The following is a 12,209-nucleotide window of genomic DNA, read 5'->3' as shown; positions in this document are numbered from 1 at the left end:
CTCTGCCTTTGCTCGGGTCATGATCCCAGGGAACTGGGATAGAGCCCCACATAGGGCTCTCTGCTCAGCGGGGAGCCTGCTTCCTCCTTTCTCTGCCTGCCTCTCTGCCTACTTGTGATCTCTGTCAAATAAATAAATAAAATCTTAAAAAAAAAAATAGATGTCTTTAATGTAACTACTTCCCTGACGTAAGCCTCTCCTACAGGACTCTGGGCAGGTGCCTGGTCTAGTTCTGTTGCCTGTTGTGCCCCTGGTGGCCAGCGTTGAGCAGCACAGTAGACACTTGTGGTAAGAAGGGAAGGGGAAGGGACAAGAGGGTCCCACTGCTGAGTCACTCAAATTCTCACAGGGATGGTCTGACAACTCTACAGAGCCTGAAACTGAAGCTGAGCATAGTACTTGATTTGCTGGTTCCTTTGATTCTATCCACACACAAACAGTGAGAATCTCCTTCATCTGAAGAACTCAGCCCCCCTCCTTGCTGTTCATTCACTTTTAAGCTGCATCCTCTATTGTACTTAGAATTGCTTAAAGGAACAAAACGGCCATCATATTTTATAAAACCATTTCATACCAGAGATCTGAATGTATGGTAGGCTCCTGAAAACTGCCTATAGGCGTCTAGTTCTAATATCATTACCTGTGGTTTTATAGCTCAACTTTGTCAAAATGAAGGGCTGCCATCCATAAACAGGAACTCAGCAGAAGTTCCTTTTAGTCGTCTGGGAAAACTTATGGGCTTTAGCTGCACTTAAGCACTCTTGGCTTTGGAAAAAAAAAAAATTCCACTGCTGTTTTTGCTTCCTGAGTTATCCATACATTATCCAGAGTTAAATGAAGAAAGACACAATGAGGTCTAACCTCTGCAAAGTCAACCTAAAACCACACTTCAAGGGAAATAGGATCCTCTGTGTTGCCAGTGGAAACCAGTGAGGAGGCCAGCTCAGAATGCTGGAGATACAGCTACATCCGTGAACGTGAGTGGCTATTACTGGCTGGCATTCTGCCTGTCTGCCCTGCGTTGTAGGACAACCCTTCCACCCAGAGTGGTCAGATGTGACCTCGACCAGGCCAACCACTCCACCAGCACATAGAGAAGCCTGCACCATGCTGGATCTAAGGGCCTGAGAGAGCAGGATGGGCAGTTGTGAAGAGAAAGTGTATAGGGATTCTACTGCCCCTCCTCTCTATCCTTGTTCTTGAATAGGTTCATTTGTTTTGAATTCAAACTCAAATGAATTCAAACTCATAATAAAAGTGGTTTGTACCCATATCTGTCCACTGTTATTGGACATTCAAAGCTTTCTGCATGCCACTGAGACCAGTGCATGTTTATATAGTGCTGGATACAAACACTATTATATGTGGGTAGTGCATGTGTCCAATGGGGGAGGAGGGAGACTTCTGGGGTTTTGCAGGTTAGCATGTTCATTATTTACTCTAATGATCGTATTTCCTTTAAAAGTCTTTGAGACCCATAGGAACTGGTTCCCTCTTCTGTTCTGGTTTATGGTTGTTTTGTTTTTCTATTTGTCCTTTTTTTTTCTTCTTCCTGCAAAGATAACATATGAATTTAAGAATAAGACAATATAATGAGTCATGGTCACTTCTTCCCTTAGGTGTATACTGGCCATAAAACACTGTATGTTTTATACCATATGTATAAACACTAAAATATGTTATAAAAATATATTTTTGTCTAGATCACATCTCTGCCTTGGTTCATTTAGAAGAAGCAGTTTCTAGACTGCTTAAGCATTTTTTTTTTAAAGAAATGACACAGTTGGACTCTTGCTTCCCAGAACCTGTGCATCTACCATAAACTAAACAACATAAAACTGGACAAAATGTAGAAGACAACAGTGTTCAGATATTGGACCAAAGTCAGTGCAGGATTTTCAGGGAAGAAAAGCAAATAAGGTGAATGCCACCATTGACCCAGATTTCTGCTGGAGGCACTCTCCAGAGCACAGCACAAGGAGAAGAAATTCAAGTGAATAACAAAGAACCCACTGAGTTAAGGGCAGGGACTAGAGTTCAGGGAGTTCAGGATCTATGGAGCAGAGGACTGGAATAAGCTACACAGAAAAATTGCTCTTTGGAAGGTCTCCTTTGGTACATGTACATGACTGTACATGAAGACCTCCCCTCTCCAAGCTGAAAGTTGGACTTTCAGGGAAAGAACAACTACAGAGTCCCACCCAGGCCCCATCCTTAATTTCTGCCCTCAGTCTCCGATTTGCTTCTCTCTAGAAAGATCACTAGCAAAGTGATATCTAGCAGCTATGTCTCCAGTAGAACTACATTTAAAAAAAAAAAAAAACAACTTTTTTTTTTTTTTTTTAAGAGCAATTCTGGAGACTTGTAAGCCAAATAATTTCCAGAGCTCACATAGTTCCAACCAGTCCAGTGAAGAGGCCTCGTTGAAGATACAGGGAGTTCAGAAAAGAATGCAGAAAGCCATACATTAGTCACAGACAAAACTAGCCACAGAGTAAAGATAACTCTAACCCTGTCACACACAGAAAAATTAAAAACAAGACTCTAGAAGATCAATTTAATGGAAAAATAATTTAACTTCTTGCCAAAAAATAAACAAAGAAACAAACAAAAAACACTGCAATACTATTTAAAGGAAGACAACAAAATCTGGGCACTCAATAATGTAAATGTCCACAATGTCCAATACCCAATCAAAAGTTCCTAGACACACAAAGGTGTGAGAAAATGTGATACATGGTCTGGATAAAATCAGTCATAGAGATAGACCCAGAAATGCTACAGATATGGGGAGATGATGGACTTAGCAGAGAAGGGCTTTAAAAGAGTTATTATAAATATACCCCAACATTTTAAGGAAAGGAAGAACATAATGAGGAGAGAAATAGAACATAGAACCATAGGAAACTGTTAAGCTGGATAATATAATGCCAGAAATACAAAATTCTCTACACCTTTGCTAATCCAGGGGAACAATTTTTTTTTGGCTTTTATTATGAAAACATTTCAAACACACAAAAATAGAATACAGTGAACTTTGGTACCCACCACCTATTTTGACAATCACTCACACTCTGTTCTTTGTGTTTATCTGTCTTCCTAAAACTTCTTTTTTTCTGGAACAATCAAAATAAATACTAGATATCATATCATTTCACTCATAAATACTCCAATATTTATGTGTAACAAGTGATCAAAGCTTAAATGTACACACAATACCATTATCCCACTGAAAAGATTACCAGCAATTTGTCCATGTTACTTAATAACTAATCTCTCATCAACTTTACTGATTGTTGTAGGAAATTGGAATTGGCCTTTATGGTTCATTTGCCCTATTTATTGCTTTAAGCTGATGTGTCTCTTAATTCTCTTGTAATCTTAATGGTTTTGTCTCCTCCTCTGGTTTTTCCATGCCAGTTATTTGTTGGAAACAAGCTAATCATTTTCCAGGTCATTTGCCTGACAGAATGTCTCACTTTCTGATTTGGCTGGCTGAATCACTGAGGCATCATTTAAATTTATTCTAAACCTCATTTTTTCTGTGAATGGATAGATCTAGAGGCTTGATTAGGTTCAAGTTCAATTATAATAATACTTCACAGGTAATGCTGCAAACTCCTCATTGCTCAGCTTCAGGAGGCACAGGTTGTCTGGCTGTCCTTCCTCTGGTGACATTAAGATAGCCGAGAGGAATCAGCTGTTGCTGGCCTGATCCAAATTCATTATAAAGTTCCCCATCGACTCTGGTTTTAGATCTCCCTTGGAATTATAATTTCAAAATATCTTTGACAATTTGAAAGCTGAGGTATTGGACTTGTTTTAATGGGCCAATGTTGATTCATTGTTTTTTTACTCAGAGAACTCCTCCTTGATTCAGCTCCCCACCCCCTTGCCAGGCCTCCTCACTGGGTCTTCATCTTCTCCTGGCCACTCTTCATTTTGTCCATCTCATCAGGCCCTTTGGACTGCTTGATGCTGAAATCATTCCATGCTCAGCTCCTAGGAATTGTCTCCATGTTCCAGGCCACAGGTAGGTATGAGATACCAAGCCCTGATTCCAGCTGTGCAAGTAGGAGTCAGTAATGTCTTTGAAGCCAATGGTGCTTTAAGAGACCCAGTGAGGTCACCATGAAACGTCCATGGGCAGGCTGCCAAGCCACCAACCGCACACCCTTTCCCCATCACAGTTAATACTGCAGAGTGGGAGAAGTTTAATGAAGCAGTAAGTCTGTTCATTCCTAGCCACTTTTTAATTTTCAGATCCTCTTCCTTAGATACAGGAATGAGTCTGCACAGGTTGGGTCTTAGACCCAGTTTGTGGGACAAACACTCTCCTGAATCAGAATGGGCCTCCCTTCCCCAGCTGGGTCTTTGGCTTTGGGCCACCTTGTGCTCTTCTACTCTCCTTCATCTTATGATGCATTATTTCCAAATGTATACTTGGTGGGCTCACTCCAGAGGCCATATACATGGGCCACAGAGACATGCCAAGATCTAGCACAATCCTAAGATGAGCACAGGTCAGGCTGGCTGGCTTGTGGGAGTCCTGCCTCTGCCGACAAAATAACAGGAAGCAATGAGGTCACTAACCATAGAGAGATGCAGTGTGCTGCCAAAAGAATGCTTTTCTAAAAGGTTTTTGTTTATTTGTTTTGCTTTGCTTTTGTTTTTGTTTTTGGGTTTTTTTTTTTAAGGAAAACAATGTAAAAAATATTTTTGGTAGTAATCCAGGCAACCTTGTGAAAAATGTTGAAACCCCTCCCCCCAAGGAATTCCTATGAATCTCCGTAGGAAGGCTGCAAGACTCAAGGAGTGCTACCCTGTGGGACCCTGCAGGACACCCTCCCCACGGGAAACTCCTTCAAGCATCAGGTCCTGATCAAAGACATGCTTCAAGTTTGGTGTATTTTTGACCAGTTTGTGTCATCCACTGCCTTGGGGGGATTCTAATGCAGAGCCACTGTTGGAATGGTGGGGGTGCCGGGATGGACCCAAGTTCACTCACTGCCATGACCATGGTCGCAGCAACATTTCAGCATTCACAGAGCACCCCAGGGGGCGAGTGGTGAGATCAGCCCATCCTTAAGTCAGAATTTTGTCCTCAGCCCAGCCTTGGGTCACAGACACTTCTCTCAGAAAGGTATAGGATGCCAGGCCCTGATTCCAGCCACCCCGCACCAAGGGGGAAATATTCACACCTTGGAAACCCATCTAGGGAAGAACATGGGGCTCTCCTACTAGTCATTCTTGTAACACTTTATTTTATCTTTGGAATAGTAGAGACATCCCTTTCCATCTTAGCAACAAAGAGACCATCAGTTCCCACTGTGTTCCTGGCCCCATAGCTTTATCAAGACCACCGGACACCTCCTTCCTCAGTCTGATTTACCCATGGCCAGCATCCCGGGCTGCTCCCTTTCTGCAGCTAAAAAGCCAGGGGAACCCAAATGCTATTTTACCGTACTTGGCAAAGAGTCTCCTCGTCTTCATTTGAATGAATTTATTGCAGTTGAATTTCAGCTCATTTTGTCTCATTCAGGGAAGAGCTGCCGAGTCCACACGACAGTTGGCGAGGACACCCGAAGAGTATGAGTCTTGGACCACTGAGCAACTTTGTGTCTGGACAGTCAGCCCTTCACCGTATGTGACTGGACTGGGGTGCTATGCAGCATCCCACCTCTTGTCACCTAGGAAAACGTGACCACAGGTGCCAAGTCCTCAGGCTCCCCATGTCAGGCTACCACACCCCATCTCCATCCCACTGCTGCTCTCTGCTGGAACTTCCAGAATGGCTGAGATCTCTTCTCCCAGATTCGGCTTCCTCCCCTTCCTTGCTCTCTGCAGTTTGCCAAGTGCCCCTTTGCCATTGCTTCCATGCAGACATGTACTCTTGGCACCTGCGCACTGGCGCTGGAAGGACAGCGACTGCTTCAGTCAATAGAATATGGCAAAGGGAGGCTGTGTGACGGCTGAAACCAGAACAAGAGTGCACATGGTTTCTGGAACATTCACTCCTGAAGTCCTGACTGCTACATAAAAAGTCCTATTATTCTGAGCCCCCGTGTTCTGGGCAGGCCCACATCACAATGAGGCCATGCGGAAGTGCTCTGGTCAACAGTCCCTGCTCAGCCCAGCCTTTGGGTCGCCCCAGCCCAGGCACCAAACAGGTGAGTAAACAACACTCCAGAAGTTTCCAGACACTCAAGCTTTTTGCATTGTGGAACAGAGACAAAACATCCTGCCTGTGCCCTCCCTGCACGCATTCATGACTCCCAGAATCCACGAACACGAGAAATGGCTGTTGTTTTCCACCTCGACGTTTAGGGAGTTTTGTTCAACGGAGCCCAGTAACGAGAACCGTGCTGGACGTCTCTGCTCCTTGGTCTCCATACATGTGGGGACAGTCCTTCCTTTTACCTTCTCTTCCCGTGCCTTCTCTCTCTTCCAGCTAGCATCCATTGTGCCTGCAGAAATCCTGAACTCTTCCAGTCCCTTCTAGAAAAGCCAAAGGAGCATCGTTCAATTGTTTAACAATAAATAGTACATCTTTTACAAATCCATAGAAATGTGCCAAAGAGCGAGCCCACAGGGGCACGGGTGGTTGATGGGGGACGGGAGGTCCATGCGTGGCCATTGGCTTCACTAACCCTCATTTTTGATGATCTGAGATGATACAGAAGAGAAGTGAATCTAAATACGAGGGAAGTTATGCCACCAGGACGCTCCTGGTGGATTTATCACCATCCTCCCTGAGTATGGATAGAGTTGCTTAGAGTCAGGGAAATGGCTTCGTCCACGCGATGGAGTTTGCAACCGCTTAAAATGATGGTGTGGGGACAGCAGAGTCTATGGTGCGACGTCGCACCGTGCAGTTCCTGAGCAAACCAGCCATGTATGCGTTGAAAAGAGTTCCAAGAACAATTTTAAAAGAAGAGAAACAAACCTGGGACACAGTGCTCACATACCACAGGAAACCTGGACTAGAACACTCACTGCAGCCCTGGGAGCCTTAGCAAAGCCATGGAAACAACACCAGGCCAGCTGGGGGAAGAGCAGACAGGTGAACTCTATTCGTCCATAGCATTGTGGCAAAACTATGCAGAAAGCAAAAGCAAGGTTCGGGTGATCAGCCTCTGGTGGACGAAGGCAGCAGGATGTGAAGGCGGCAAAACCACAGGCTAGGTGTAGGTCACTGCTAGTGCCCCAGCTGTTGTTGGGGCAACAGGGTGGTGAACTCTCAGGTCCTTACAAATACCTAAATAGGCAAGTAAATGGGGGTGGGAGGGGGGAATCACTCACGGGCCAAGGCTGAGTGTGTGTCTGGGAGCAAAGATGGGGCTTTATCCAGTCCTACATGCATGAGGCCCAACGGGGCAAAGAGGGAGCATGAATACGGCAGGAGGAAAGGCTGGAGAGGAGGTCGAGACAACTTGTTCCAGAGGCTGAGCCCTGGAGGGGGGAATAAAACAAGGATGGTCGCCAGGGGAGTGGACAAGTTCACAAGGTGGTGCTGCGTGTGTCTGTTTTTAGTCTGTGGGCTAACGGGAATAATCAAGCAACTGGGAAAACGATGATGCTGGAGAGAGGGAGGTTTCAGGACCAATGTCCTTGAGGAGGCAAGAGGGAATGTGACTTGGTATCAGGTAGGTATCTCTCTTGGGAACAAATTCTTCTCCCGAATGGTTCTGTCGGATCCCCCTCCCCACCAGGCAGGGCATTGGCGCCAGCCGAAGGAGTAACTGAGACTTTTCCCTTGTGCCCACACAGCTCAGCTTACAAGCTGACTGTTCTCCCAGGAGGTGTTTTCTCATTTGCATGGATCTGAAAGCCACAGATCCAAACTACCCCTCTCCACCTGCCTGCTTTTCCTCCAAGTCCTGCCTTTGTCCACATCATCCTCTTGGGAGAAGGAAGATGGGTCGCATTCCTGAGGGGAGCACACTCAGCAGCCATTAAGCCACTGCCTGGTTTGTGGGCTCCCCGATTGGTGCACAGAGCACCCCCACGCTCCCTGTACCTGTTCAGACCCACCTGCTGCCTCCCCATTCACAAATCCTGAGCTCCTGACAGCTAGGCATTCCACTTTCTCCTCCACACTGCTCCCAAGGCTCTTCCTTCCTTCTCACTTATAAGAAACAGTCCACAGCATTTTAGGCTTAGTTCAAAAGCTGCCTCCTACAGGAAGCATCCCCAGCCTCCCCTGCCCCACCCCAGCCCCATCCTGTCCGGCCTCTCCCCTGCTGCCCATGGCCCTGTGTCCTGGCCAGCAGCCAGACTCCCAAGGCCTTCTTCACCCCTCCCCAGAAGCAGGGGTCCTGATGCTCCCCCTTCAGAGAGAGGCTGGGGGAGCTGGGAATCAGGCCTACCCCTGAGACAAAGTCATCAGTCAAAACTGAACCTGAGTGACCCATGGTTTTACTTTCCTGAAAATCTTTGTTCTTTAAAAAATGGACTTCTCTGTTTGTGAAGCAGTTCTGAACCCGAAGCTGGAAACAGATACCTCCAACTCCTTCTGGAACATTCTTCCAGGGCTTATCCTTGAAACGCCCTCCTCAGCTCCCTCTCCTGCCTCCTCCTCCAAGGAGCCTCCTGTCTATGGGGCTAGACTCCCCTACTTCAGGCCTCACCCTGCCCTGGCCCAAGGCCCAATCATGCCCATGCCTGGATCCAGATGGGCATCCCCCCCATTCCCTATGCTTCCCCCTTGCCCACCCCTCCCGGTGATAGGTGATAGGTGCCTCCCAGCCCCAGCGCCCACCTGCCCCACAGGCCCAGACCAGGGGCAGAGTCTGTCCCCAGCACTGTGCTCCCTTCTGCTCCCCAGGGACCTGGGCACAGGAATGAACCCTGACTAGAGGGGATAGGAAAGGCTCTAATTGATTTTTCCTCTCTCCAGGCCAGCTTCCATTTATTCCCTGCCTCCCACCCCAGGCTCTTCCCCACCCCCAAAAAGGTGGCCTGGAGCAGCAGGAGAGGGTGGGACCTGGTTTTGCATGCTTGGTTTCTATGACGGATCTGGAGCAGAGCAAGAAACCCACAGAGGGACCCACCACTGTACTGCGCCCTACACAGCCCATACATTTCCCCACAGATTGCCTCTCCAGCTGTGCAGGGAGACTTGAGGAAGTAGGGCTGGGCCCCTCAGAGCAGAGGTGTCTCACAGCATTCCCAGCCTGGGGTGTGCACGGGGGTTGGGGGGGTGGGGGAGGGGGCCATGGGCGGGTGGGGGACCACATCCTGTGGGCAGAGGGGTAGAAACCTCTGAAGGCCCTCGGACTCAGGACTGATCCTCCTTTCAGGAATTTTCAGATCCCGCTCTGCTCCCAGCATAGGAATCTCCCCTTCTTCCACTCCCGAGCCAAATAAGAGATGGGTTTCCACAGCAACCGAGGAAACATCTCGAGAGCGGTTATGTTGTTTTGAAGTGTTTTGAAATCTTATCAATGGTTTCCAGGGAAACCCAGGATGAGGACTCAGAGCCTCCACTAGGTAAGTTTAAGATGAGACTCAAGGGAATGTATCTGAACCCACAGTATGCAAGGACTCGGCTGTTTATTAGGGCAGAAAACTATAGATCTCACTCACATCTGACATTTTAATTTTATTGACAGCTCGGGCTTATATGAAGTGACTGCTTGGAGGTGTCAGCATCATTCAGACCATGATGTAAGAAATTACACAAAGTTTAAAAATCATGAAATCTGTGAATCCCATGGGGACTGGAGATTTTAATTAACAGCATATATTAAACTTTGGGAAAATAAAGTTCGAAAGTTAACAACCCAGCTGCCAAATTTGGGGCAGAAAACTCTGCAAATCAAACGATGGTGCAATGACCAATTAATTGGCTCAGAGCAAAATGACCACAACCTTTGATGTTTCCTCCCAGACCACCCAGGCTCTGACTCTGTCTTGCCCATTCTTCCTACCATACTCACCAGTCAAAACCATGGCAAGTCTGACTCCCTCATGGATATTGGATTTTAATGCACTTTTGGTTTTGGTTTTGTATCCGCTCAGATCGCTGGATGCTTTTGCATTTCTGCAACAAGCAACGTCTTTCCCTTGGTCCCTGATCATCTCTCAGATCCTCCCACTCCCAGATCCTCCCACTCCAAAATTCACCTTTGCCCTTATTTATGTGTGAATATTTAGGAAGTCTCCTGAGCTCTCTGAAGGCTGCTCAAAGGAACCGGGGTGGAAAAGCAAAGTGCCAACATTCTTGTGGTCTGGACAACCTCATATCACCACTTCTCTTGAGAATTATCTTCTGTTTAATTAAAATTAAAGTTTATATTTTAATTTCCTGAGTAATATTTTTCATTGTCATGGTGGTATATACATTCTTTATATAAAGTGACCTTTTATTGTCCCTGGATTTTCTTATTGGAACCAAATTCAGTGACTATAAGAAACAGATGAATCTAACTATGTATCAAATTAATATCACAACCACACAGACAAATGCAATTCAAGTAACTTTTGGAAAGTTTGCTCTGGCTCTACACACACCATGGGATATATTTTGAAGACAAAAGAGCTGCAAAGAAATCTTAAAATTTATATAACAGGTTTTTTTTCAGTAGCAATATTGATGTAATTACAAAACACTATTTCATGTGTATTCTGGGATTGGGCAAATGCATCAATGTGCAAATGTTGGAAACAAGGAATCTTGCTGTGGGAGGAGATAAGCTAATATGAGTTGTGAGGATGTGAGCAAGAACCCTCTGATGTTGGGTTGGTGGTAAAGTCATCACCCACACAAACTCATAACTGAAAATATATATATATATATATATATATATAGAATCTCTCTCCACTGATATGGAAACAAGGACACTCAGCTGCAATGAGCACACTCAGTGCCCAGAAATTGGTTTCTAAACTCCTTTCTCCACCAAAGGGAAAGTTGACTGACTCTAGGCTTGCAGCAAGGAAAGTACAAAGTCTTTCTTACAGGGTCAGAAGGGAGGTCCCCAAAGGCTGATGTGGGCATGCAAGAACAGCTGTCTTGAAAGGCCTCCCCCTGTACAAATTTGGGTTGATTTGAGTTTTTTTTTTTTTAAGATTTTATTCATTTATTTGACAGACAGAGATCACAAGGAGGCAGAGAGGCAGGCAGAGAGAGAGGAGGAAGCAGGCTCACCACGGAGCAGAGAGCCTGGTGTGGGGCTCGATCCCAGGACTCCAGGATCATGACTGAGCCGAAGGCAGAGGCTTTAACCCACTGAGCCACCCAGGTGCCCCTGATTTGAGGTTTTAAAATAAGTTTGATTGTAAACACAGTGAATTTTTTAGAAAAGTATTTGCAAATCTAAAATAATAGTTTAAAAAGTGGTGAGGGGACAGATCCTCTTTATGAAAGAATGTATTCATAAATAGAGAAGAAACAGTAGATCAGAAAAATCACAGACTTAACTATTCAGAGATCACCCTTGATGTTTAGAATCATTAAGTGGAAGGCTTTTGTGGAACATAGTCACATGGACTCAAAATGTAGCTCCACAGATTAAAGGATACTGTGTATTTAAAAATTGTAACTTCCCGTCCCCTGTAATGGGATGAAAGTCATGTTTGTCATGTCTCTCTCTCTCACTCACTCTTTTTAAGATTTATTTACTTATTTGAGAGAGGGAGAGAATGAGAGTGGGGGGAGGGGCAGAGGGAGAGAACCTCAAGCAGACTCCCCACTGAGTACAGGGCCTGACATGGGGCTCGATCCCATGACTCTGAAATCATGACCTGAGCCAAGACACAAAGAGCTGGACACTTAACTGACTGACCCACCCAGGCGACCCAGTCATGTGTGTCTCCTGATGGGAGGTGCTAATCCACACATCATCCATGTGACATTCCTTCCAAAATGTCTATCCTCAAATCTACCTTGAGCAGGCAGTGAGACAAATCCGAGCCAAATTCGGGGATATTGGAAAAAAGCCAAAAAGCCGGCCTGGACTCTTTGAAAATATCAGTCACGGAAGACAGTAAACAGACTAGCCACTTAAGATTAAAGACGAAGAAAAAACCATGACAACTGAACACAATTCAGGGTTCTTGATCACAATCTCTCCTTAAAACAAGCAAGAAGGATGTAATTGGGAAGATTTGGATATGGATTGACTATTAGGTAATATGATTATATTAAAGTTAAATTTCTTGGGTACCGTAGTGGTAGAGATGCTTAGAAAGACAATGAATGTCCT

The sequence above is a fragment of the Martes martes genome (assembly GCF_963455335.1).
Source record: "Martes martes genome assembly, chromosome: 3".
Lineage (NCBI taxonomy): Eukaryota > Metazoa > Chordata > Mammalia > Carnivora > Mustelidae > Martes > Martes martes.
Note: the sequence above shows the minus strand (reverse complement) of the source record.